Genomic DNA, 12,055 nt, shown 5'->3' on the forward strand with positions numbered 1-12,055 from the left:
AAAGTTTCATGTTTTCAACAAAGAAATAGTCTATGGTTTTTTATTTGTCAAGTTAAAACGCTATTCAACATTATATTATTTTAATTGTTAATTAAATATGTTAGTAGTCTGAAGTAAACAAATACGTATGTTTAGTTAGAACTCTAAAAAGTGGGTGTCAGCTCCGACGCACGAATGGAGTTTACTGTAAATAGGTGTGTGTTGCCCCGCAGCATACGCTATGTACGTCTCAATACTAACGCCTGTAAAGTGAAAGGTGCGCAGAATAGGTTGCGCACGAAAACGTAACGCTGTCATTCGTTCATCGAATTTTACTGTCCATATTTTTTACATACCGGTGGCTATATATGAAAAATCGATTCTTAAGGAGAAACTCCAAAAATTGTAACCGGAGGCGTTTTGGACAACTGCTTACCTCATGTTCATAGTCTTTTTGATTGAGTTGCCTCTGTAACGTTTTGCCTTACCTTACCTTATCAGCCGATAGACGTCCACTGCTGGACATAGGCCTCTTGCATGGATCTCCAAGCACAACGATCTCGAGCCGCCAGCATCCAGTGGCTCCCTGCAACCCGCTTGATATCCTCGGTCCACCTAGTGGGGCTTCGCCCAACACTGCGCTTTCCGGTGCGGGGTCGCCATTCTAGCACCTTGGGACACCAACGTCCACCGGCTCTTCGAACGTTTTGCACATCACTAAAATTACAAAACTGGCTGAAGTTTGTTCTGTCGCGGGGACGCCGCCGTCTCTGCGTAATTAGGGACATTTTAATTAACTTTGTTCCCGTTATGAGCGCCGATTTCAAATCCTATTCCCGTTAATTGAGTATGTGGCTTGCGTTGGCCGCCTTTGTCGGATATCGTTAATGAGTGTTGGAAATTGTTTTTCGTATGAGAATGTTTTACAAACTCATATAATATCGTCCATCTGTCTTATAGTATAAGATATTTTATACTACTAGACAATGATATTAAATACTGTACTGTATTAAATACATAAGAAGGCTCAGAGTCACACAGCGAGCGATGGAACGAGCTATGTTAGGAGTATCTCTGCGTGATCGAATCAGAAATGAGGAGATCCGCAGTAGAATCAACGTCACCGACATAGCTCAACGAGTTGCGAAGCTGAAGTGGCAATGGTCGGGGCACATGGTTCGAAGAGCAGATGGACGTGTGGGTCCCAAAGTGCTGGAATGGCGACCCCGCACTAGTAAGTGCAGTGTTTGTCGACCCCCCACCAGATGGACTGACGACATCAAGCGCGTCGCAGGGATTCGCTGGATGCAGGTGGGTCAGTATCGTGATGTTTGGAAGTCCCTACAAAAGGCCCATATCCTGCAGTGAACGTCCATCGGCTGATATGATGATGATGATGATAAAATACTGTTTGATTTGTTACTAGCGCATGAAAAATGAGGCGCTCAAAATGAGGAAATTTATACACAACTCAATGTTAATAGATGTGGTCAACAACGAACGTTATTGAAACAAATAATACCAATAATAAAAACAATAATACAAATAATATCATCATCATCTCATCATCTCCTTACCCTTATCCCATTTAAGTGGGGTCGAAAAATATGTCAATCTTTTCCATTCGTCTCTATTACTCGTCAACTCATCATCCACTCCTTTTACACACATGTCCTCTTTCACACAATCCAACCATCTCTTCTATACAAATAATAATAAAAAAAATCTCAGCGGACACCAGCTAACTATAGACTACTCTCTGCCAAATTTCATCTTTTTACGTCAAGCGGTTTACCATATTCCGTGATGGGTAACACTTATACACGTAAGGCATAAATGTTACCGTCCATCGGCTGATAATGATGAATACCATGTCCAATGACCTGCAGTAAAGCATTTCACCATAACAATATACAGCTCACATTCATAAATTAGGATACTCATAAGAAACTAAGAGAATCCACAACTACACACTATGAATATAATATGGCGGCACTTGAAACTTGGAGGCGAAATTATACCGGAGATACATTAATTAGCGGGGAAGTTCGTGATGCTATTTCACAAGGGCTCTTGCTTACCCCTCTCCCGGAATGTCTATAGATAGCTAACCGATAGATTTAAAGCGATTTAAATTGGATTAGAAGATCCGTTAGCTGAGTACGAGAGGGTAACGGGTCACAAGTTCAAAATTGTGAGCTCTGTTTCTAATGAGTTAAGAGCCAGCGATATTCAGTTTGCAATAAATACCTGAAGTAGTCAGGATACAGATAACGGACTCGACACCACGGTATCACCACGGTATCGCCCCGCACCGCGAAAGACCACCAAATAAATGAAGGTCAGGCATCGTTGGCGTCGACAGAGTCGATTTGGATGACGCAAGCACCGGAAAAGACACCGCCCCGCTGCGGGACATCGATACGAGGAGCGATGTCTAATTTTCTGAGGGAACGGTCATTTGGAGTAGTAAATAGTTCCTCATCCCCATTCTACCACAAAACAACGAGACGCCGTGTAATATGGCATCCTTTTGTTGTTAATATCCACGTCATAAATGGCATTTTTTTTTTGTTAACATCCAGTCGAACCTCACGAAACGTTTAGCATTAACGTTTCTGATAAGAACTGCTAAGATGTGTAAGAATGCCCTTCCGGTGTCCTCGTTCCCTGACGCGTATAACTTGAGCACCTTCCAAGCAATTGTCAATAGGCGTCTTCTAGGCAAGCGCGCTTCATTTTAGACCTCATCATTGCTGTTCACCATTGTAAAAATAAATAAGAAGTATTATACAAGACACCGTCCCGGCGCAGGGTGGCCACCGACTCGCTACCAGCACGTGACGAAGTACCGGATATGACCTCCAGCGCTGGATAGTGAGGAATCCCAGTTCGCGCAGGATCAGTGAACAAGCAAATTCGACTCATAGGCCAAGATGCTTTAGCTCCGAAAGGGGCTGGAAGAAATCACCGGCGGAGCAAGTTCCCCTGCGTCTTACTCGGTCAAGGAGGTCAAACCTTGAGGTCTGTACCCTTGACACGACACTCGGGAGGAGATGATCCCAATGCAAGTCAAGACACCTAATTTTAAGAAGGCTGATTGTTGATAACCTTTGACCTTACGCTGAGCCTCACTAGATATGTACTGGTGCTTACTCTCAAAAGTAGTTCCACTGTTCTGTGTATAATTGAACACGCAACGCATGATCTTTCGATGTTGAGTCCGTCCACTTAACGGTGGAGATATTAAAGCTTGAGGCAGTAAAAAATTAGTGAAGACGTAAACTGTCAAAGATTTCGTCAAATCAAAAGTGTACATGTCAAATGCTTAATGAAAAAGTCAAAATTGACAAGCAAGGTTGTCAAACACATTTGATTGTTAACTTTCGCCCTCGGTTTTTGCCAGATATGCACCGGCGTTTACTCTCAAAAGTAGTTCCACTGTTCTGTGTATATTTGAACACGCAATACATTCCGTTACTGATACGTCGACTCGTATATTACAGACGAGCGTGCTGCTAATTGAGCCAATCATCCTATGACGGAGTCGTATAACCAATTCTGTATTCATTTCGTCCCAGTCGTCTATAATGTCTTGTGCTGTGGACCCATTAAAGTGATTGGAATTAATAAGCGCTACATATTGTCACTAAACATTGTAAGAAAGCTTTGTCATCGTTTACAGACTATTACATCGTTCTGCATACAAATATTGTCAAGGATTTCATTCGGACGATTATACAGGAGGCTATTATTTAACTTAAAAAAAATTTCGTGTCCAAACTAATATTTTTCAAAGTTCTTAAATTTACTTCACATATTTACAGACATAATAACAGGACAACTTGAGTAAAAACTTGTAACGACAACATGATATAGTTATTGATTATATCCTAATTTATACGGAAAAGCAAATTTGTATACACGAGACATACTCGATGATTGATCTAATTTGCCATCGCAATATACGACGCGTCAACACACTAACGAAGAAAAATAGTCCTTAAATGGAAATTAATTGACAGCTTTTCCAAGAAAATTCCTACGAAAGAAAACAAACCCATAGATTAATTTCGGTGAGGTCAATTTCGGACACTGATTAATCCATTGATTTCGCGTGTTGCAGTTTTTTTTGATTTTTGAAAATTCTCAAGTGAAAGGAAATTTTTGGTGTTATTATAATAAAATTTTGTTGGTATCGATGAAAAGCTAGCCACTCACCATCCGATAAGCACACGTGTCATAACATCATACCGATCGCGAACAACGCACTATCAGTTTTATCGGACGTCAAGTCGTTAGCGCTGCAGGCATGTGAGCTTACTTGATCGTCCGTGGCTGACAAAAAGGAAATGAATGAATGAAGAAAATATTGGCGTTTTGGCTCGTATTGTCAAAAAAAATATTGAAAAATTACAATTTTCATGTAATCACGTCTCAAAAAATATAATATTATTTTTTCTATGTAGTAAAACGATAATAAACTATTTAAGACCTTTAAAAAAAGTGTCAACTAGCCTATTGTACTAGCATGACCGCCATTTTGGTTTAACTTACTTGCCGAGGTCTATACGTCTATGAAGTTCAACGTGTCATGTAGTACCGTCAAATATGTTTGTTGTTGTTCAATAAACAATTGTTATCCAAATAAAGCAACATGACGAACAAATGGAAAATATCGGGCAACGACCGAACGGTATGCGGGTTTCGGTCCCGTGACGTCATCAACTGGCTCCCGCTCTTAATTCGTCTACTAATAAAAACTGCCATCCGCGATCCAGTGCATACTCGAAATGATTACCGCGTGCGACCAATGGACGCCGTACTCGTTGTCTCTTAAGCCTGAGTCACATATATCAGCATCAATTCGCACTTAGACGAATATTTAAAAGGAAAATATCGGACAACGATCGAAGGGTTTTATGTGCCATGACGTCATCAGCCTCAGAGGCGGATTATCCGTAAGGCAAACTAGGCACGTGCCTAGGGCGTGTAGTTACAAGGGGCGCGCGAGCCTAGAATTTTTGAACAAAAAAAGAAAATGACATATCGACGATTAAGAACTAAATGCTGATCTATAATCTAAATCTATAATGATATATTCATAACACACCATCATCTGTCAAAACACTTTAAGGCCTATTTCCCAGAGCAGAGAGGAATCATGAATTTCGATGTTCGTTCTGTCGTCCCTCTTGATTTCTTCACAGTAATAACGTCATATTTCATTCGCGCATTAGCGTAAGTACAAGGATCCTGGTCTACTAAAGTCTAGGGTTTGATGATACAGTGTCATCATAATTGCAAAAACTACTAGTTAAAATTTATAGTATTTTGATGGCCATTTATGGCCATATGGTACAGGGGCGCCGATAAAGTGATTGCCTAGGGCGCTCTGGACCTTTAATCCGCCACTGATCAGCCTACTAGCGCTCCTAATTATTCTAGTAATAGAAACTAATCGTCTACTTCTAAAACGAGTCACATTTATCAGCATCAATTCGCACTTAGACGAATATCTAAATGGAAAATATCGGACAACGATCGAAGGGTTTTTTGTGCCATGTCGTCATCAGCCTACTAACTCCTAATTAATCTAGTAATAAAAACTATTCGACTATTTGTAAAACTGCCATATGCCATCCAGTGCATACTCGAAATGATTACCGCGTGCGACCAACGGACGCCGTACTCGTCGTCTCTTAAGCCTGAGTCACATTTATCAGCATCATTTCGCACTTAGACGAATATCTAAATGGAAAATACCAGACAACGATCGGTTTCTGTCCTGTGACGTCATCAGTCTACTAGTGCTCCTAATTAATCTAGTAATAAAAACTAATCGTCTACTTGTAAAACAGTGCATACTCGATATGATTACCGCGTGCTACCAACGGACGCCGCACTAGTTCACTCTTAAGCCTGCTCAGCATGAGTTTGCGCTTACAAGAATATCTAGATGGAAAAAAAAAACTAATCAAGTTGAGAACCTTATCCTTTTTGAAGTCACTTTCATCACATCACTTGCGGTCCTCATTCGTACGACCAATAGACGCCGTGCTCGTTGTCTCTTAAGCCTGAGTCATATTTATCAGCATTGATTTGCACATAATGAAATATTCAGAGCAACAACCAAACGGTAAGTGATTTTCTGTATCGTGACGTCATCAGCCCATTCGCGCTCCTAAATTCAATTAATAAAAACGAATTCATCTACTAATAAGAACTTGAATAAATAGCCGTTCGCAATCTAGTGCATATTCGATTTGATGACAGCGTGCAATAAAATGACGCCGTACTCATTGTCACTTAAGCCTGAATCACATTTATGAGCATCAAATCGTACTTACTTGTAGTTGGACTTATGTCTAATACCGTGCATTGACCGCACTATGCTATTTTCTGTCCTGTGACGTCTTTAGCACACCCGCGCTCCTAATTCATGTAGGAATAAAATCATTTTTCATATAATTTTCATGTAATAAAAAAAAACATAAACTCGTAAAACGCCAAACGCAATTCGGTGTACATACTCTCGAAATGTTTTCCCCGCGCGGCCAGCTGGCCTATTCACTATTTAAGTCTTTATTATCAACCTGTTAAAATAAACATCAAATCAATATCGACCAGTAAGCACCAGATGATATTTTTAAATAGAATCTCAATTTCGTATATATATATATATATATATATATATATATATATATATATATATATATATACTTTTTTCTTTATTCTTTACAAGTTAGCCCTTGACTACTATCTCACCTGATGGTAAGTGATGATGCAGTCTAAGATGGAAGCGGGCTAACTGAAATTTACGTACTTGCGTATATTCGGTAACTATGATATGGTACCAACTACGGAATAATAAATAATTGAAAAATATTATAAATAGTTGGGGAGATGGCCTAGGGAACTCCGAAAGTAATCAAGATAAACCCATAGACTTTCTGCTCATATTATGTCTTCACAAACACCCTGTGTTGTAAATATATTTATAGGAAGTATTTTTTTTATTTTCCCATTGTTGTACGTTAAGTCCAATTGTAGGCTAGTCTAAGAACCCCACAGAAAAAAAAATGGGAGGGTCTACAAGGGTTTGTTCCTTAATATCCGCTAATTTAATATATGCTATGATAAATACGTATTCAGATTTCAAGGCCAGTAGTTATCCCATCACACTATGTGACCCGATTGTTCATTCGACACATAAAATAACATTATATAAATCTTGCGGCCGAAGTTATGTAAATTACATCTTGGGTCATTGTTCCACGTTGGAATAGTATTAACATTTTTTAACGACCGGCGAAGGCCGTCCAATTTGCCCGCTCCGTTCCGACTCGCGATCTCGGCTCTCGCGCCTGGGAACAGAACAGCGTTGCCAATGCCTATTGTCCGAATTCCCCACAAAACTAAGTGTAATTCCCCAAATTCAGGGTGAAAAATATCCCTATTCCCAGCTAATTCCTATATAAAAATAAAGTGAAAATAATGCAGTTTTTACTGATTTTTTTACAGTATTTGTTCTTATATACACTATAGAGATAAGAATAATGTGGCAAAATCCGTAAAATATTATTAAAAACTGATATTTTTTTTAATATCAGTAAAAATTGATTTGAAATTGAAAATTACACTCAATTTATTGAGTGTTTTTGTTATTTAGTTTCCAATGAGGGTTGTGTCGACAAAAGATGCAGAATTAAATAAATCCTCCCACATAGAACCACTCCCCAAGATCCAAAATTGAGTTCAAATTCCCCGCAATTCTGTGAATTCCCCACAAATTGGCAACGCTGGAACAGAAATACTAAAAGTAAAACAGTGGCGCTGAGACGGTTCCTCCGTGCACGCGTATGGCGCCGGTCGATGCGCCCGCGCATTGTTGTGTTTGATCATTGATCAAATAGAAATTTCCCTTCGTACAGACAACAATGGCTGTGTTTAGAAGCGAGATTAACGATATCTTTCAGTTCTTTTGATACGATTACTGTAGGTGAAGTTAGTTTTGCGTGAACAATTTTCGTGTTAATTGAATGTGTTTGCAAAAAAAATTAGGTTAGATCTTTGTTTACATGAAGCGCAGTTTTGTTTAAAATAATGTCTTAAAGAAATTCAACGCATTTTGATAGTTGTTACTTCCGTTTTGCGTCAAATATATTTGTTAGTAAATGTGTTTGCAAAAAGTTAGGTTTGAAGTTTGTTTACACGAAGCGCAGTGTCTTTGTTTAGTATAAAATAACAATTAAAAGCTTAATAATTTAACTGATTTTAGATTAGAGCTTATTGTATAGAAGTGCGATTATTAATTAATATTTTAACAATTTGAAGTCGTTTAAAAGTAACTTTACTTCACAAACGTGTTCACAAACATAAGTAAATTGATATGAATTATTAATAGCAAGTATTTATTAGTCAATTTGATATTTAAAACTTACATTTTCTAAATCTAAAGTAATCTAAAACTAACTAAATTAATTACCTAAACAAACAAACATACAACAATTATATTAAAAAAAAGGAAATAGAAAAGTTATATTTAGGGTTGTGTAGGTAGTAAACCAATGTCAAATTTAATGTTTAAAGTCATCTGTGGAATTTATTTTTAGTTTAATAAGTAGCATAAAGTCTTAAATAAGATTAATTTAAATATCATGATCAAGTTACGCTACATCTAATTAAATTATAAGCTTTTTATCGGAATCAGGAGAGCTTTCATATTTTACATAATTTTATCTTCAAAGTTGACAACAGAATTAAAAAAATAATAACTTGGTTTATTTCAAGTAGGCTTAGTATACCTACACCTCTAAAACACATTAGGTACTTCCTTAAAAACTAAAACTTACAAAACTATTATTAGGCACAGATAACTAGGAAGGATAGGAAGTTTGTTTACATACGAAATTTATATTGGAGCAGACGCTCAACGGTTTCACCCGCGTACTTCTTGTTCCCGTGGGAATACGGAGATAAAATAAAACTCAAGTTACTCGGTAAAAAGGTAGCCATCTATTGGTAAAAGAATTTTTAAAATCGGTTTAGTAGATCTAGAAATTGCCCCCTAAAACCACACCAAATCACAAACCTCTTTATAATATTAAAAAAAAAGATTACGATAGATTGTTGTTTGTGTTTATAGAAAATTTCTATTTGATCAGAAAGTAATCGACCCGTGAAGTTATACGAGTAGGTACATAGCCTTTACAATAAATAGACATTACGATAGGTTTTTGTTTGTGTACACACGAAGTTTCTATTTGAGCAGACAGTAGTCCCGTGGTTGCGCGGCGGGGACTAACCGCATATCGATATGTCCCGATCATTATGAACGCGGTCCGCGAGTTCAGTGCATATGTGTTACTGTTGGCTATTACGTGAATTGTGCAGTTGTGGAGTTGTGCAATTGTGCAGTTGTGCAGTTCAAGTTGGATCAGAATGGAAGCGTTGACCTCGGCGATTGTATCGTCCGGGACGTCAGCCCGCGGCGCGACCGGCGAGGTGGTTTTGTGTTTGGTTTCCGATCGGAACACGTTGATACACTTCTAATGCCTTGCGAAGATAAACAGTTCGCTTTGGATGTTGACTGTTTATCTTTGCTGTGAGATAAACCCATATGACGTATATTTTGATAAAATGTTATTATTTAATATTTATTAGGGAATCTGTTAATTATTCAACAAAACAAGTTAATTCTTGATCATTCTTTTGGTAGAAGAGAGTTAAGAGTTCTAAAATTATTTCTCAATATAATTTGACCTCTGTTCGAGGTAGATGATACTCAAACGAACGAACAAAACGAACGAGTTTAACTTAATTGTTTGTTTTTGCTCAAAACCTTGTACATTAAATAGGATTACCTTATTAATTTTCAACATTTCTGCAACCTATACCGTACCGTAACATGTTTTTATACACGTTAAATTCAAATTAATTATTTTTATTAAATTAAAATTTATTTATTTCCAAACCATAAATACACAGTAGTTATACAATTACAATGACAATGATTAAATATTATACTTATTTAATCATTGAATAGGATAAAACATAAAAAAAAATTTAGGTGCACTGTAGTAATCCCATGTTGCGGACTTACTATAACTATAGCTTACTAATAACTAGCACTTGAGAAAACATAGTTATTTTGAAATAACAGACAAACACTTCAATTACGAGTAGTTCGGTAAGTTCTTCGAGCTTTAGTATGTCAATGATCAGAGTCCATGGTTTTTTTTTCGCGCAACCGTTCACCGTTGTTCTACGCTTTGTTTATTTTACTCCGTTTCGCCGGCCCGCGCCGCATGAGATAGTGTTTGACCCACTTAGAGCAATGTGCAGATGTTTCGAAATTTCACCGGGTTTTTTATTCTATTATACCGTTTAGAAACATTATTAAGTATTTCCGTGTATCATGATTGACATTTGAATCATTATTTAACTGTTGTCTATTGTTTATACAAGGAACAAGGTAATTTATGTTGGAAAATTATACCTACCTGGGACCCGTGGTTTCACCCGCGTTGATATAGATATCACCATCATCATATCAGCTCATGGAGTCCACTGTAGGACCTTTGTAGAACTTTCAAACACTTCAGGATCCAGAGGCGCCTACATCCAGCGAATCCCTGCGACTCCGTTAATGTCGCCAGTCCTGCGGGGTTGCCATTCTAGCATCTCGGGAGCCCAACGTCCATCAGCTCTTCGAATTATGCGTCCCGCCCATTGCCACTTCTGTTTCGCAACTCGTTGAGCTATGTCAGTGACTTTGGTTCTTCTGCAGATTTACTAATTTCTGATTTGATCACGAAATCTTGAAACTTGCTACCTTCTAAATCCACTGAAGTCCATAATTGGCTACTTTACTTTCATATGGTAAAAGCATAAGCTAACAAACTTCAAGCCAGGGACGTAGCTACCGCCGTATCAGCTGTATCAATGATACGGGGCTCCCGGACTTCAGTGGCCCCTTACGTGTGAAAACTAAAACTAGTTAAATGTAATCCACTATCCTTTGGTTTGATGAACCTATGAATTCCCGTATATTCATAGGTTCTTCAAACATCTTTCTTTTTTAAGAAATGTTTACCCTTCACATTGGGTCTCCCTAACTAATTATGATACAGAGCCCATTCAAGGCACGCCACTGCTTCAAACTTTCACAAAAATAGGTACCTATATCAGGTAGGTCATCACAGGCTTATCCCACTAGTATTTTGTGTCTATATTTCCCCTGTAAATAGTTAGCATAAAGTTTGCACTCCCCAGCGTGGTTTAGATTAAAACGGACGGTGTTCGAATTGATTTCGGATTGCGATGCCATTAGCGGCATTGATAGCAGACCGTGGAGCGGCGATCGGCAGTTCAAATGTTCTGAATAGTTTGTCACGCTCACAATGAGTTCCCTCATTTGCTTATCTGAAATGGTTGTCACGTTATTTATATACAGCGAGATTTACGTTAAACGCAGAGCGGCTTATTTCATTGCATTGTGATGGAATGCATATTGTGATTTAAATAGATAAAAATTCATTTTTTTTGCTATCATCCGCGAAAAGCCGACGAACCCATGCGACAACGTCACCCAGGTCTGACAAAATACTCTCTAAGTATGTTTCACCCCAAAACCAGAGCATCCTCAGGAGATGTTGACTCTACAACGTGCAATTGCAAAGTCAATCCTATATATTGTGATTTGTTTTAAAGTTTAAAAGTTTGCTTAAGGGCAGTCAGTTTTCCGTGTTTCTGATTACTGAGGGTCATAACCATTAGTAGGTTTTTATTATATCAGCCGATGGACGTCCACTGCTGACCATGGTCGTTTGAAGTGTCTGAAAACAACGGTCCTAAGCCGCCTGTGACCAGGCTGGTTTGAGGAAGAGGTTTGACCAACATTGCTCTGTCCGATGTCAGGGCGTCATTCTATTTAACTTAGGGCCCTATTTCACGTGGCTTTGTTGGAGATTAGTCGGTAAAAATCGAATAGTATTTTTTTTGTGAATATTATTTTTATATTGAGAGCTTTGTGAACTTGTCGTTACCAACGCTTTTTTATTTCACTTTACAA

At 38.2% G+C, this 12,055-nt stretch overlaps 1 protein-coding gene across 5 annotated transcripts in view; it reads left to right on the forward strand.

Moving 5' to 3' along the window:
• The window catches only part of LOC112044621 (atypical protein kinase C), a 263,111-nt gene that overhangs the window by 11,530 nt on the left and 239,526 nt on the right, over nucleotides 1–12,055 (forward strand). Inside the window, exons 1-2 of one of the 5 annotated variants that reach the window (XM_052887256.1) lie at nucleotides 7,806–8,043; nucleotides 9,128–9,486. The exons of 2 other annotated variants lie outside the window; for them this stretch is intronic. The gene's annotated coding sequence lies outside the window, so the exon portion shown is untranslated. Of the gene's footprint in view, nucleotides 1–7,805; nucleotides 8,044–9,127; nucleotides 9,487–12,055 lie in introns of those variants that run through there. 2 more of the 5 variants (XM_024080511.2, XM_052887257.1) reach the window with 2 other exon arrangements.

This window comes from Bicyclus anynana, chromosome 19, assembly GCF_947172395.1.
Source record: "Bicyclus anynana chromosome 19, ilBicAnyn1.1, whole genome shotgun sequence".
Classification (NCBI taxonomy): Eukaryota; Metazoa; Arthropoda; class Insecta; order Lepidoptera; family Nymphalidae; genus Bicyclus; species Bicyclus anynana.